This window comes from Carassius carassius, chromosome 1 (assembly GCF_963082965.1).
Source record: "Carassius carassius chromosome 1, fCarCar2.1, whole genome shotgun sequence".
NCBI classification, from domain to species: Eukaryota; Metazoa; Chordata; class Actinopteri; order Cypriniformes; family Cyprinidae; genus Carassius; species Carassius carassius.
This window is the reverse complement of record NC_081755.1, coordinates 11,666,720-11,679,916: the sequence shown is the minus strand read 5'-3', so window position 1 is coordinate 11,679,916 and position 13,197 is coordinate 11,666,720. Positions and strand designations below refer to the sequence as shown.

Here is a 13,197-nt window from a genome sequence, read left to right as displayed (position 1 = left end):
AACACTTGCTAGCTTTCCCAAGGCAGATGAACTTAGAGTGGTTACAATCATCTGGGTTTATATAATGCTAAAATTGATTTAATTTTGATGCAGTACTTACACTTAAGCTCTCAGGCAGCTATGGTGTGGGCATGAAATTTCCCGACCAGGCACAGAGTGCTGCCTATCACAACACACACTGGCCCAGATAACCCATCACAACACACACCGGCTGAGATAACCAATCACAACACACACTGGCCAAGATAACCAATCACAACACACACTGGCCAAGATAATCAATCACAACACACACCGGCTGAGATAACCAATCACAACACACACCGGCTGAGATAACCAATCACAACACACACTGGCCAAGCTTACCAATCACAACACACACTGGCCCAGCTTACCAATCACAACACACACTGGCCAAGATAACCAATCACAAAACACTGGACAAGATAACCAATCACAACACACACCGGCTGAGATAACCAATCACAACACACACCGGCTGAGATAACCAATCACAACACACACTGGCCAAACTTACCAATCACAACACACACTGGCCCTGATAACCAATCACAACACACACTGGCCGAGATAACCAATCACAACACACACTGGCCCAGCTAACCAATCACAACACACACTGGCCCAGCTAACCAATCACAACACACACTGGCCCAGCTAACCAATCACAACACACACTGGCCCAGCTAACCAATCACAGCACATACCGGCCAGCTAACCAATCACAGCACATACTAGCATAGATAACCAATCCAACACACTCTGGCCCAGCTAACCAATCACAGCACATTTCATATTTCAGAAGGTGGGCCTTCATTTGATAGAGGAACTATCCGAGCTGTTCATGCCTGACTAAGGAGAGAGGTTTGGTAATAATGTAAAATATGTGAAAAATAATGTTTTTCGAACATCCTAGTATGAGAGCCTTTTCTAGTAAACCCCCAAAACAAAATCAAGACTTTGTAAAATAGCATAATAGGACCCCTTTAAAAGCACTGAATTCACTTCTGTGTCTTTCTAAAAGCAGGGCTGGATTTACCTCTTATCATGACATACATGCAAAACTCATTTTTGTTCATGGAAGGCTCAGTTTGTAAAAATAAGGTATTCATTTAAAATATAGACAAGTGCAATCTCTTCTTAATGCAAATGTAATTAGCTTCATTTACAAAATTAGGTGATTATGTTCGCCTGTCAATGCAAATGTCTATTGAATGAGGTTAATCACTGTCTGTCACATAAGTTTATAGTGATACATATTAGCAAAGACACTGATAAAACACCTAAGCTTCATCTTCAGAAAACCTCTTCAGCTTTTGGTTTTATTTCTCATCAAACACAAAACAAATTAAATCAAATGATAGTGGCAGGAAATGTTCTTTAGATTGTGTTTATTTATATCCATTTATTTGTATTAAACACCAAGCTGACGGAAGGAAAGTAATTTAAAATAAGACACAACTAGACAAAAATACATTTTAAGTAAATACTTATTTATTTATCTATCCATTTAGCAACGGATGTAGTGCTGGATTCTGCTCGGACGCGCAGACAGTAATGCCCTACACCCTTCAAATAACTCACTTAAAGGGCCCTTCGAAGGGAGTAGGGCATAGGGATGCTCACTTCCGTTCGGTATTCGCCCCAAATGATGACGAACTGGCGACGTCCTCACAACGTTCTGGGTTTTCTTCCTCTCGTAGCTTCGCTCCAGTCCAGCGGGAGGCGCTAATCACATACGTTTGTTTGACAAACATCATTAAACCTCAGAAGAAGAAGTATTTCACCACGCTCTCTGTTGTTGTTATGTAGGTATGCTGCCTTAATACAAACGGTTAGACATGTTTCTAAAAATATATATATACAGTTTTTGAATCAGTTCAGTAAATACCTGTAATATTCTCTTCCTCACAGCCGTGACTGAGTTTTGAAGCGAGCAGGAATATCTGGAAGAGTTTATCATCTGAACTGAGATCTGCTGCTGTGAAGATGGAGTTTGTGAAAGAGGAGAGAGAAGAGAACACGAGTGAACCAGACACCAGCACAATAAAACACGAGGAACCAGAAACCTTTATTCTCCAGGTTTCTGGTTCCTCGTGTTTTATGTCTGAACCAGAAACTTTGAGAATAAAACAAGAGGAACCAGAAACCAGCACAATACAAGACGAGGAACCAGAAATGTTGAGAATAAAACACGAGGAACCAGAAACTTTGAGAATAAAACAAGAGGAACCAGAAATAAAACACGAAGAACAAGGAGGTTGGTGTTTATTCTTCATTCATCTTTAATGACTGTTTGTGGTACATTAGGCTTAAAAAAGATTTTTTTTCTGGGTGTTTTTGAGCCCTGGAGAACTTGTGTGTGTGTATTATATATATCCACACACGCATATTAATAACTTAAGTGTAACACTGTAATCGGCACAATCTGTGCAACAATAATATGCTGTGCAGCATGGATGTTGCCTACATGTTTGTGTTTTTGAAAAAAACTAAGTTTATTTATGGTTAGTAAAAAATTTATTTTAAGTCACTGAAATAAGGCCACGATACACATAAAGAACATTTGTTCAAAAAACATAACAATATCCTGATCTCATGATAAATGTTATTTTGAATAATGTGTATTACCAGACAGTTGAACAGTATTTTTTCTACTATCAAATGTGCACCAGCTACTGTTTGGTTACCCACATTCTTCAAAATATCTTTTTTCTTTTGTGTTCACCGCAAGAAAGATATTAAAGGGTTAGTTCACCCAAAAATGAAAATTAGGCCATGTTTTACTCACTCTCAAGAATCCTTTAGGTGTATATGACTGTTTTCTTTCAGATTAATCCAATCTGACTTATATAAATAATTATCCTGGCTCTTCCAAGTGTTATAATTGGAGTAGGAGGGTGTTTTTGTTCAATAGTCTATAAGTAGTCAAATAAAGCATGCGCATCTGTAATAAAAAGTGCCTCACATGGCTCCGAGGGATGAATAAAGGCTTCCTGTAGGGAATCGGTGTGTTGTAAGAAAAGCATCCATATTTTAAATGTTATAAACACTTTTTCCTCACTTCTGCTGACTGTCATATATTCAAGCCGTTCTGGGCAGATGATGTAGGACACACATGCACTTGTGATTAGTGACGAACATGGAAGCGTGGATGAGAGACACCAAAACAAATCGCTGGTCACTAACTAGAAGCATTAGCCTAATTAGGAGGATTTCAATCTATGCCAAGAAGAGACTGGTTTTCCTTTGCTAAAGTAAGGAAACTTTGCTCCTGTAAACAGTATTTGTGAGACTCTCATATCTCAGAGGCATGTGCTCGATGCCTACGTCTTAGGTCCACATCCAGAACAGCTTGCACATATTACATGGGGCTGTGCAAAAAATCGAAGGCGATTTACATGCGCATCTACAAAGTAAAGGCGCTCCTGTGATTAGTAGTATATCTCCAGCACGTGCATTCAGACCAGGGTTGGCAGGTTTTCGAAACAAAACCTGCCCAGTTGCTTCTCAAAACTAGTCCAGTCGCGTTTCTGGGCGATAAATACACATTTTTGGCGGGGTTCCCTTGGTAATATGCACATTTTAGGGGCTGAACATCATGTTATTGGTACTGGGGTCACTTTGAATTGCGGACATGAAAAACAACCGCAGACTTGGCAACACTGGTTGGCATTTACTACACAAAGCCGTAGTTCACTGAAAATCTACACAAAATCAATTTCAAAATCGCAGGTGAATCTTTGTCGATCTTGAAAGCGATTTTGTTGTAGCTTGTCGGTGGACTACGGCTCTGTGTAGTAAAAGGGTAGTCTTGGCCTAATGGTTAGAGAGTTGGACTGGCAATCGAAAGGTTGTGAGTTCGAGTCTTGGGCTGGCAGGAATTGTGGGTGGGGGAAGTGCATGTACAGTGCTCTATCCACCCTCAATACCACGACTTAGGTGCCCTTGAGCAAGGCACCGAACCCCCAACTGCTCCCCGGGCACCGCGGCATAAATGGCTGCCCACTGCTCCGGGTGTGCTCATAGTGTGTGTGTGTGTGTTCACCGCTCTGTGTGTGTGCACTTCGTATGTGTTAAATGCAGAGCACAAATTCTGAGTATGGGTCACCATACTTGGCTGAATGTCATGTCACTTTCACTTTTTCACTTTCAAAAGCCGCTCCACCTGAACCAGTGTTGCCAAGTCCGCGGTTGTTTTTCCATGTCCGCAGGTTGAAGCGACCCCCCAATAACGTGATATTTAACCCTTGAAATGCTGATTTTACCAAGGCAACCCTGCCAAAACACGTATATTTTAACCCCGGGACGCAATTTTTATCGGGGAACCTCCATGAAACGGGATTGGGCTAGTTTTGGACTAGTTTTTAGAAGCAACTGGGCAGGATTTGTTTTGAAAATCTGGCAACCCTGATCTGAACGCACATGCTGGAGATATACTACTAATTACAGGTGCGCCTTTACTGATGAGATGCACATGAAAATCGAATCGATTTGTTTGCACAGCCCTAATATTACAATAAATCTGCGTTTTTGCACAGGAACTTTACCCAAGAACTAGGGACTTTGGGCTGTACTCTGTAGGGCTGTAAAAAAAATAATTAGAATCTTGAATATTCATCGAATTTAAAATAAAAATCCGCATTCAAATGCAAAAACATTGCATTCGAATTTTAGGTGTGCGTTAAGGAGGCTGCTTTAAGGCCAGGCCCGTGTATAAAATTAAAAATATATATACACTAGGGTTGTGCGTTATGGACAAAAAAAACCTATCACGATTTTTTGATCAATTTTGCGATTTCGATTTTAATCAAGATTTTGACACACACAGGCATGCTTTACAGTCATAAATGCATTCAGTATTAATTTGAAACATATTTCCGAAAGAAAACCAATGAGAGCTTTATCAAAAAAGTTGTAACGTCTCTAGAACAGACTTAAGTCAAAATAATCACTAAGATGTCAAACTAAATCTAGACATATGGCAAAAAATTATAATAAAAAAATAAAATAAAACCTGTGTTCAGGGATGTTTTTTTTTTGCCATGCATTGGTAATAAAGCTCATTGTAGTGGTGCCTCAGGTGTTATATGTTTTGCCCAATATATTTATTGCCCAAGGTTCACACGTACTCCGTCTGCAGGGCGTATACAGTAAGTTATGTGTACGCAGTTCAGAAGCAGCAATGAGAGCACATTATTGTAACGCGAAAGCACATTAAAATAATGCATGAGCGCAAATCTACGCATATTTCCTTTGCTCTGTTAACAAAACCAGATGCGCATGCTCAGATCATCAGACTGTATAAGGCTCAGATACACGCTGCCTTACAACATGTCTCCTTTCACTCAACCTGTGTCCTGTGCACTCACAACTATCTCTTTGCTCACGCGCGAGATATTAAATCTTTTCGCACCTTTTTATTTATAACCTTTTCTGTTTTCATCTTTTACCACGTGCAGTGTGAACGTTCTGATCAGTTAACATGGTCTTGGAAAAAAAAGGCTACGCATCACAGATAGTGTGTGAACCTGGATTTAGGCATATGCCCAGTCTACTCTGTTCTCGCGCTCCACTTAGGTGTGCTGCATTCTGATTGGGTCAGATAACATACTGCGGGAGGTTGGGGCTGCGGAAAATCGTGATATAAAGAGATTTAGAAATTGCGATTTAATTTCGATTTCAATTAATCGCACAGCCTTAACACACACACACACACACACACACACACATATATATATATATATATATATATATATATATATATATATATATATATATATATATATATATTACTGTTGTTACGGTACCAACATTTCAGTATTCGGTACCGATACCAGTGAAAATCCACGGTTCTCGGTACCAATTTCGGTACCAAAGCAAAACACAAAAATATGCTAATTAAAAAAAAATAACTTTTTAGCACTAAAAATAAAACCAATGCCATTCTTTATACTTATTTACAATTGTGTTTAAAGTTTTTCTATAAGTAATATAATTATAAAAACAGTAAACAAGTTTCACCCAAATTTAATTTGTCTTTTAATTTATGAAATTTAAACACATTTTATTTTTGGTAAATAAAGGGGATTTACTATCAAAATTAAAACATGGAAGAAATATTGTGTGGTTTATTTCTTTAAAAAAATATGTTTTATTAATTTTTTCAACAGTAGTAGCAGTATCACATACATTTTACTAAATAATCGTAATATTTCTAGCACAATGCCTTTATGTAAAAGTTAACTTTTAGGCCTAATGAATGCATATTTGTCATTCTAACTGAACTTAAGACTGGTAGTGATGCTTAAGATATTTTTGGTCATTGAGGGTGTCTGTAAAAAAAAATAGTGATAAATCATATTAATTATTATTAAAAGATAATACTACTATTAATTCTACCACCATACTAACAATATATAATGCAGGGACTGAATGAAATGGCCATTTGCGCATTAGCTCCGCCCACTACAGGAGAAACCTGCATATCTTCTGCTTGTTCGAAAAATATGAATAATTCTAAATGAACTCCATTATTTTGACAGGAGAAGACAACAAAGAATATAGTTTACATGTAGCGTGTCGATTCAGCGTGGTAAGACTCTCGCTCTCTCTCTCTTTGCATGTGTAAGAAAGCGATGGTGAGTTGTGCGCCTTCACACAGAGTTTACAGAGCGTCAGATACAGGTGCGCTGTGCATACATTGACATGAATCGAAAAGGACAGATCGCTTCATAGAGAGAGAACCCTGAAGCTTAGATGCTGAAATTAATATGTCACGCGCTTTAGTCTATGTAGTAAACAAACCCGCACGTCTCTGCCATTCAATCATTCACACAGAGACACACAGAACATGCAGGATCATGTTGTTAGCATGTTTCTAGCATGACTAGCATGCGACTAGCATGCGACTAGCATGTTGCTAGCATGATTTTAGTATGATTATCATGTTGCTAGCAAGTTTCTAGCATGACTAGCATGCGACTAGCATGTTGCTAGCATGATTTTAGCATGATTAGCATATTATTAGGATAGACATAGATAGATAGATAGATAGATAGATAGAAATAGTCAGATAGATAGATAGATTAGATGAGTTTGAATGAGTTTAAATTGATTAGCATCAAAGCTTGATTGAGTCTAATGGGATTTGGAGCTTGGGTCATCTGAACATCCTGTCAATGAAAGTCTATGGACATTTTTATGATTTTTAATATAAATTTTTAAGAAAACCGTAACTCAAACCAGTCTGAAAAGATATAGCACACCAAGTCAGAACACTATGAAGGAGTTTGGAGTATGTAGCTTGAACGGTCTAGGAGGAGTTAGTGTCCAAAAATTTTGCGGTCAGAAAAATAATAATAATAATAAGTTTAAATAGGATTTCAGTAAGTTGGCTTTCTCAAGCCAACTTAATAATTAAAGCTGCAAGCAGCAATGAACGGGCCCTCGCACCCGGGCTCACCGCAAGCGAGTGGCTTTAGTAGAAAAGGGAACAGCGAGAAATATGCATTTGAAGTTGTAAATATAAGTGAAATATGTCAAAGTGATTTATAGTAGGCATATTAGAACGCAAATTAAGTATACGTACAACTGAATCTTGCGAGAGTTATTGCAATTCTCGCCTACTCTTTTATGAACGCAAAAGATTCAAACATACTAATTTGTCGCATACTGCTTTTTCCATACTATATAGTAGAGAAGCATGTGATTTCGGACGCAGTAGTCTGTCGCAGCGTTTGGGGCAGATTGGACATTGTATGTCCGAGTTATAGCAACTTCATTTTTCATGGCGAATCATCAAAATTCCTGCCTTTAGATTAGGCATACCAAATTTGTTGTTGATCTGAATAAATCTCTAGGAGGAGTTCGTTAAAATACAACGCATGGCAATTACCAAAATTACACAAAATTTGCTCATAATATTAAAAATAACCGACTTCCTGTTGGGTTTAGAATTTTGCTCCAAGAATCTTTTTTGTAGCTATTGGTGTGTTACATGTGTGTGTGCACACGTGCATGTACGTGAAACACAGCTGGAAGGCTGTTGATTTTCTTATTATAGGTGGCGCTGTCGAGCCATTTCGCCACACCCTCTTCTGAATCCTATATCAGACGTAAATTTTCACCAGGTTTGACGCGTGTGCAATGTTTCATGACTTTTTGAGCATGTTTAAGCCCTCAAAAATGTGATTCATTTTGGAGAAGAAGAAGCAGCGGAATAATAATAATAAACGGAGCAGATACAATAGTATCCTCACACCATCGGTGCTCGGGCCCTAATAAGAATAATCCTTAGAAAATCAATAGGGCTCTGCGCCCCTTCAGGCTTGAGCCCTAATTAAAGCTGCAAGCAGCAATGAAAGGGCATTCGCACCAGTGCTCACCACAACCCGGTGCCCATAGGAGGGACAGTGAACGTTGGGCCATTATGCTTATAAAATAGTAAATATTTGGCCACATTTCCTGCTGCCAACAGGTGGTGCTATGGTTATAACTGAATATCGGCATATAAATGTCTTCAGGCCAGTACTCTTACCAAACATGAAAAGTTTCAGGCAGATCAGACATTTCATGTTTAAGTTTGTATAAAATATAGGGCTGGATATTGTTCAAAATCTTTCGATCCGGTGCCAATTTCAAAACCTCAGTTTCGATACCGGTTCCTAACGATACTTTTTTCGATACCATATGTTTAAAAATCCATTTCAACATCAACACAAATACATTAAACACAAAACTTTTATTTTTCACCTTAATTAAAAAAAATTCTGGTAACACTTCACACTCGGGATAACATTATTAATACAACTGGTTGTGCTCTTTGGATAGGGGTAGTGTTGTCACGGTACCAAAATTTCAGTATTCGGTACCGATACCAGTGAAAATCCACGGTTCTCGGTACCAATTTCGGTACCAAAGCAAAACACAAAAATATGCTAATTTAAAAAAAAAAACTTTTTAGCACTAAAAATAAAACCAATGCCATTCTTTATACTTATTTACAAATGTGTTTAAAGTTTTTCTACAAGTTATATAATTATGAAAAACAGTAAACAAGTTTCACCCAAATTTAATTTGTCTTTTAATTTATGAAATTTAAACACATTTTATTTTTGGTAAATAAAGGGGATTTACTATCAAAATTAAAACATGGAAGAAATATTGTGTGATTTATTTCTTTAAAAAATGATGTTTTATTAATTTTTTCAACAGTAGTAGCAGTATCACATACATTTTACTAAATAATAGTAATATTTCTAGCACAATGCCTTTATGTAAAAGTTAACTTTTAGGCCTAATGAATGCATATTTGTCATTCTAACTGAACTTAAGACTGGTAGTGATGCTTAAGATATTTTTGGTCATTGAGGGTTTCTGTAAAAAAAAATAGTGATAGATCATATTAATTATTATTAAAAGATAATACTACTATTAATTCTACCACCATACTAACAATATATAATGCAGGGACGGTACTAGATCAGCACCAGCCAATGAAATTGCCATTTGCGCATTAGCTCAGCCCACTACAGGAGAAACCTGCATATCTTCTGCTTGTTCGAAAAATATGAATAATTCTAAATGAACTCCATTATTTTGACAGGAGAAGACAACAAAGAATATAGTTTACATGTAGCGTGTCGATTCAGCGTGGTAAGACTCTCGCTCTCTCTCTCTTTGCATGTGTAAGAAAGCGACGGTGAGTTGTGCGCCTTCACACAGAGTTTATAGAGCGTCAGATACAGGTGCGCTGTGCATTCATTGACATGAATCGAAAAGTACAGATTGCTTCATGGAGAGAGAACCCTGAAGCTCAGATGCTGAAATTAATGTGTCACGCGCTTTAGTCTATGTAGTAAACAAACCCGCATGTCTCTGCTATTCGATCATTCACACAGAGACGCACAGAACATGCAGGATTCATATTTCAAACAACTTTTGCAGTTTAACTTTTACAGATAGTGGTCCATATGGAGATTTGATTTGATTAATTTATGCTAACTTTGACAAATTACGTGAATGTCCATATTAAAAATTTAAGTTTCATTTTCATGACTGGATTTTGAGATTCCGTCCTCGTTTTTTGCTTTGCGGAAATCATAATGCTGTATGTGTCAAGAACCGGGTTTGTACGGGACCTCGGTACTACCGGTACTTAAAGAAACCTGGTACCGTCACATTTAAATTTTTTTAGTACCGACTTGGTACCGAAGTACCGGGTCTTTTGACAACACTAGATAGGGGTGCGCCATTCAGGGGCAGACTGGGACCAAAGAGTTGCCCTGGACTTTCTTGCCCACAGCAGCCCACCACATCATAACGCAAACGCCCCTGTTTTGATGTCATTTATTAATTTAATATTTAAGTAAACAATTTGGGGATTTTAACCAATAGGGCAACTGATCCTCCATTGAAAAAAAAAAAAAAAAGAACAGCAGCTGACAGCTGTTCATTTAGCGACTCCTAGTGAGCGATACATGCTCATCAAGACACAGACATTATTCTAGAACTCACACTTTGCGAATCATGCATGAAATAGAAGTTTATAAACTCAAACGATAGCTTTATGTGCCTTACAGATGAACTTGAAGTATTTATTCATTCGAGATGTTCAATAATAGATAATCTTTGGCTCGGTAATACAAGTTCATGATCCAATTAGTGAACCAATGATTCTTTTGAGTCAATCTTTTAAAATAATCATTTTGTTTAACGAAACCAGTGTGAAAACCAGTGTTTCACAAACTGGATAGATCTGAGGTGCAGGGCTCGCAAAATCGTTAGCCCCACGTCCCGGGGCTTTGTGTTTGCCAGTCCGATGGGCTATCGTGAAAAGTGATGTAAAATTCCTAACTTGATTCGTGTTGTTCACTCGCTTGAAGAGGTGAAACGGATCGTAGCTGATCGTTTGCACTTGTTTCTAAATATTGCTGATTCAAGCGTTTTAAACAATTTGCGCGCGTTCAGAGCTTCAGCTCACACATTCTCTCTCTCGGTTTTTTAGACGACGTGAAAGGGGGTGTGTTTCAAGATATGCAATGGAGTAGACGAAACTAAACAGGGAGGGAGGTCAAAACACTCATCCAAACAAATGCATCATTAAATTGGTGGTATTGCCGGGTTTGGTTGCAATACTCATGTTGCACTTTGCTGACTCAGCATCCACTTTTATAAAGTGTTGCCACACTTTAGACCTCTTTGGCATTGTAAAACGGAAACGTTTTGAGAAAAAACAACTACACTTGTGTGACTGCGAGTATCTTCAGAAATCCTCCCAGTCACGTCACGTGGTGGTGGACAGCAAATCACGGCGAATTTAGGTCCTTACATGCACGTATGCTACAAGCTCACACAGACACAGCCGCTTGGCAAAAAAAAAAAAAAAAAACGGCCGCTTGGCTTTTGGAACCGAAATTTGGAACCAAAAGATAACAAATTTTTCGATACTCATAGTATCGAAGTATTTCGTTCGATACCATAAAGGCATCGAAGTTCGGTACCCAGCCCTAATAAAATAAGTCATTTCCTGTTGCCAGCAGGCGGAGCTATACTTATAATTGAATATTGATCTTTAATTGTGTTCAGGCCAGGACTCTTATAAAACATGTGAGGTTTGGGTCAGATTGGGAATTGTATGCATGAGTTAAAACAACTTCCATTTTCATAGTATTAATAGCATCCTTTAGCACATAGTAAGTGTTGCTAGCATTTTTGAGAATATTTCTAGCATGATTAGCACACAATGGCCTATTTTACTGTGTTGCAAATAGTGCATAAAAGTGTTTAACATGACACTTTCTGTTGTCATAAGGTGGCGCTATGACTATAATCGAATACGGGCATGTTGATGTGTTCAGGACAGGACTCTTATCAAACTTGTTCAATTTGGGGCAGATTGGACACTGTATGCCTGAATTACAGTAACTTGTTACCAGCAGGTGGCGCTATGACTATTACTGAATTTGGTCATGGGTGTTTGTTCAGGACAGAACACCCATCACACGTGTGAAGTTTGGGGACAGATTGGACATTGCTTGCCTGATTTACAGCAACTTCCTGTTTCACTGCAGTAATATGATGCTTTAGCATTTAGCTAATTGTTGCTAACATGTTTTAGTATTTTTCTAGCATTATGCCAGTGTATTTATCACTTGCTGGCACTTTTTAATATGTTGCAAGGAGTCCATAACAGTGCTACACATGACATGACTTCGTTTTACCAACAGGTGGAACTATGACTATAACCAAATACGGGCATGTTGATGTGTTCAGTACAGGACTCTTGTCAATTGTGTGAAGTTTGGGGCAGATCGGACATTGCTTACCTGAGTTACAGCAACTTCCTTATTCAATGCAATAGTTGCATGCTTTAGATCTTAGCTAAGTGTTGCTAGCATGTATTATGTTTCTATCATGTTGCCAGCCTATTTAACACTTTTTGACACTTTTTAATTTGTTCCTAGGAGTCCATAACAGTGTTAACCTTGTCTCCTCCTGTTACCTGCAGGTTGTGCTATGACTATATCTCATGCTTCTTGTTCTTTCCCGAAACTCCAGAGATATTGGGAAGATATTTTCTCTTGGTATTCAATGTCATATAATCATACTCTTCCTCCTGAAATGGAATTGGCCATTTTTGGCTACTCTGACACAGCTTCCTCTTTGCCTTATCGTTTGCAGTAGGCATTAATGTTGGGCATGGTTGTAGGCAAGAGAATCATATTGAAGGATTGGAAAGCCACTGCTCTCCCATGTTTTCAGAAATGGCTTGCGGAGATGGTCTCTGTTTTTTAACCTTGAAAAAATTTGGCTGAACGAGTCAAAGTCTCTTATTTTTTCCAAGATCTGGGGTCCCTTCCTTCAACATTTACATAAAAGTAGAATTAAAGATTATTATATTATTTATAGTAATTATCTGTTGTGGTTATGATAATCATGCTGTCTAATCAGCATCTTGATATTCCACACCTGTGAGGTGGATAGATTATCTCGGCAAAGGAGAAGTGCTCACTAACACAGATTTAGACAATGTTTAAGAGAAATAGGCCTTTTTTTGTACACAGGAAAAGTCTTAGATCGTTGAATTCAGCTCATGAAAAATGGGGGCAAAAACTAAAGTGTTGCGTTAATAATTTTGTTCTATGTATATATATGGTGGTAAAGTGGTAAAAA

At 38.1% G+C, this 13,197-nt stretch overlaps 1 protein-coding gene, 1 long non-coding RNA gene and 1 pseudogene across 4 annotated transcripts in view; 2 read left to right on the top strand and 1 right to left on the bottom strand.

Annotated features, from left to right (window-relative positions):
• LOC132153426 (uncharacterized) overlaps positions 1–2,260 on the bottom strand; it is a 189,937-nt gene extending 187,677 nt beyond the window's left edge. Inside the window, exon 1 of the long non-coding RNA XR_009436794.1 lies at positions 2,172–2,260. This is a non-coding gene — a long non-coding RNA (uncharacterized LOC132153426). The remainder of the gene's footprint in view (positions 1–2,171) is intronic.
• Positions 1–13,197, top strand: part of LOC132146673 (zinc finger protein 501-like) — a 306,725-nt pseudogene that overhangs the window by 290,852 nt on the left and 2,676 nt on the right.
• The window catches only part of LOC132148387 (zinc finger protein 883-like), a 203,032-nt gene that overhangs the window by 187,730 nt on the left and 2,105 nt on the right, over positions 1–13,197 (top strand). The window lies entirely within an intron of this gene.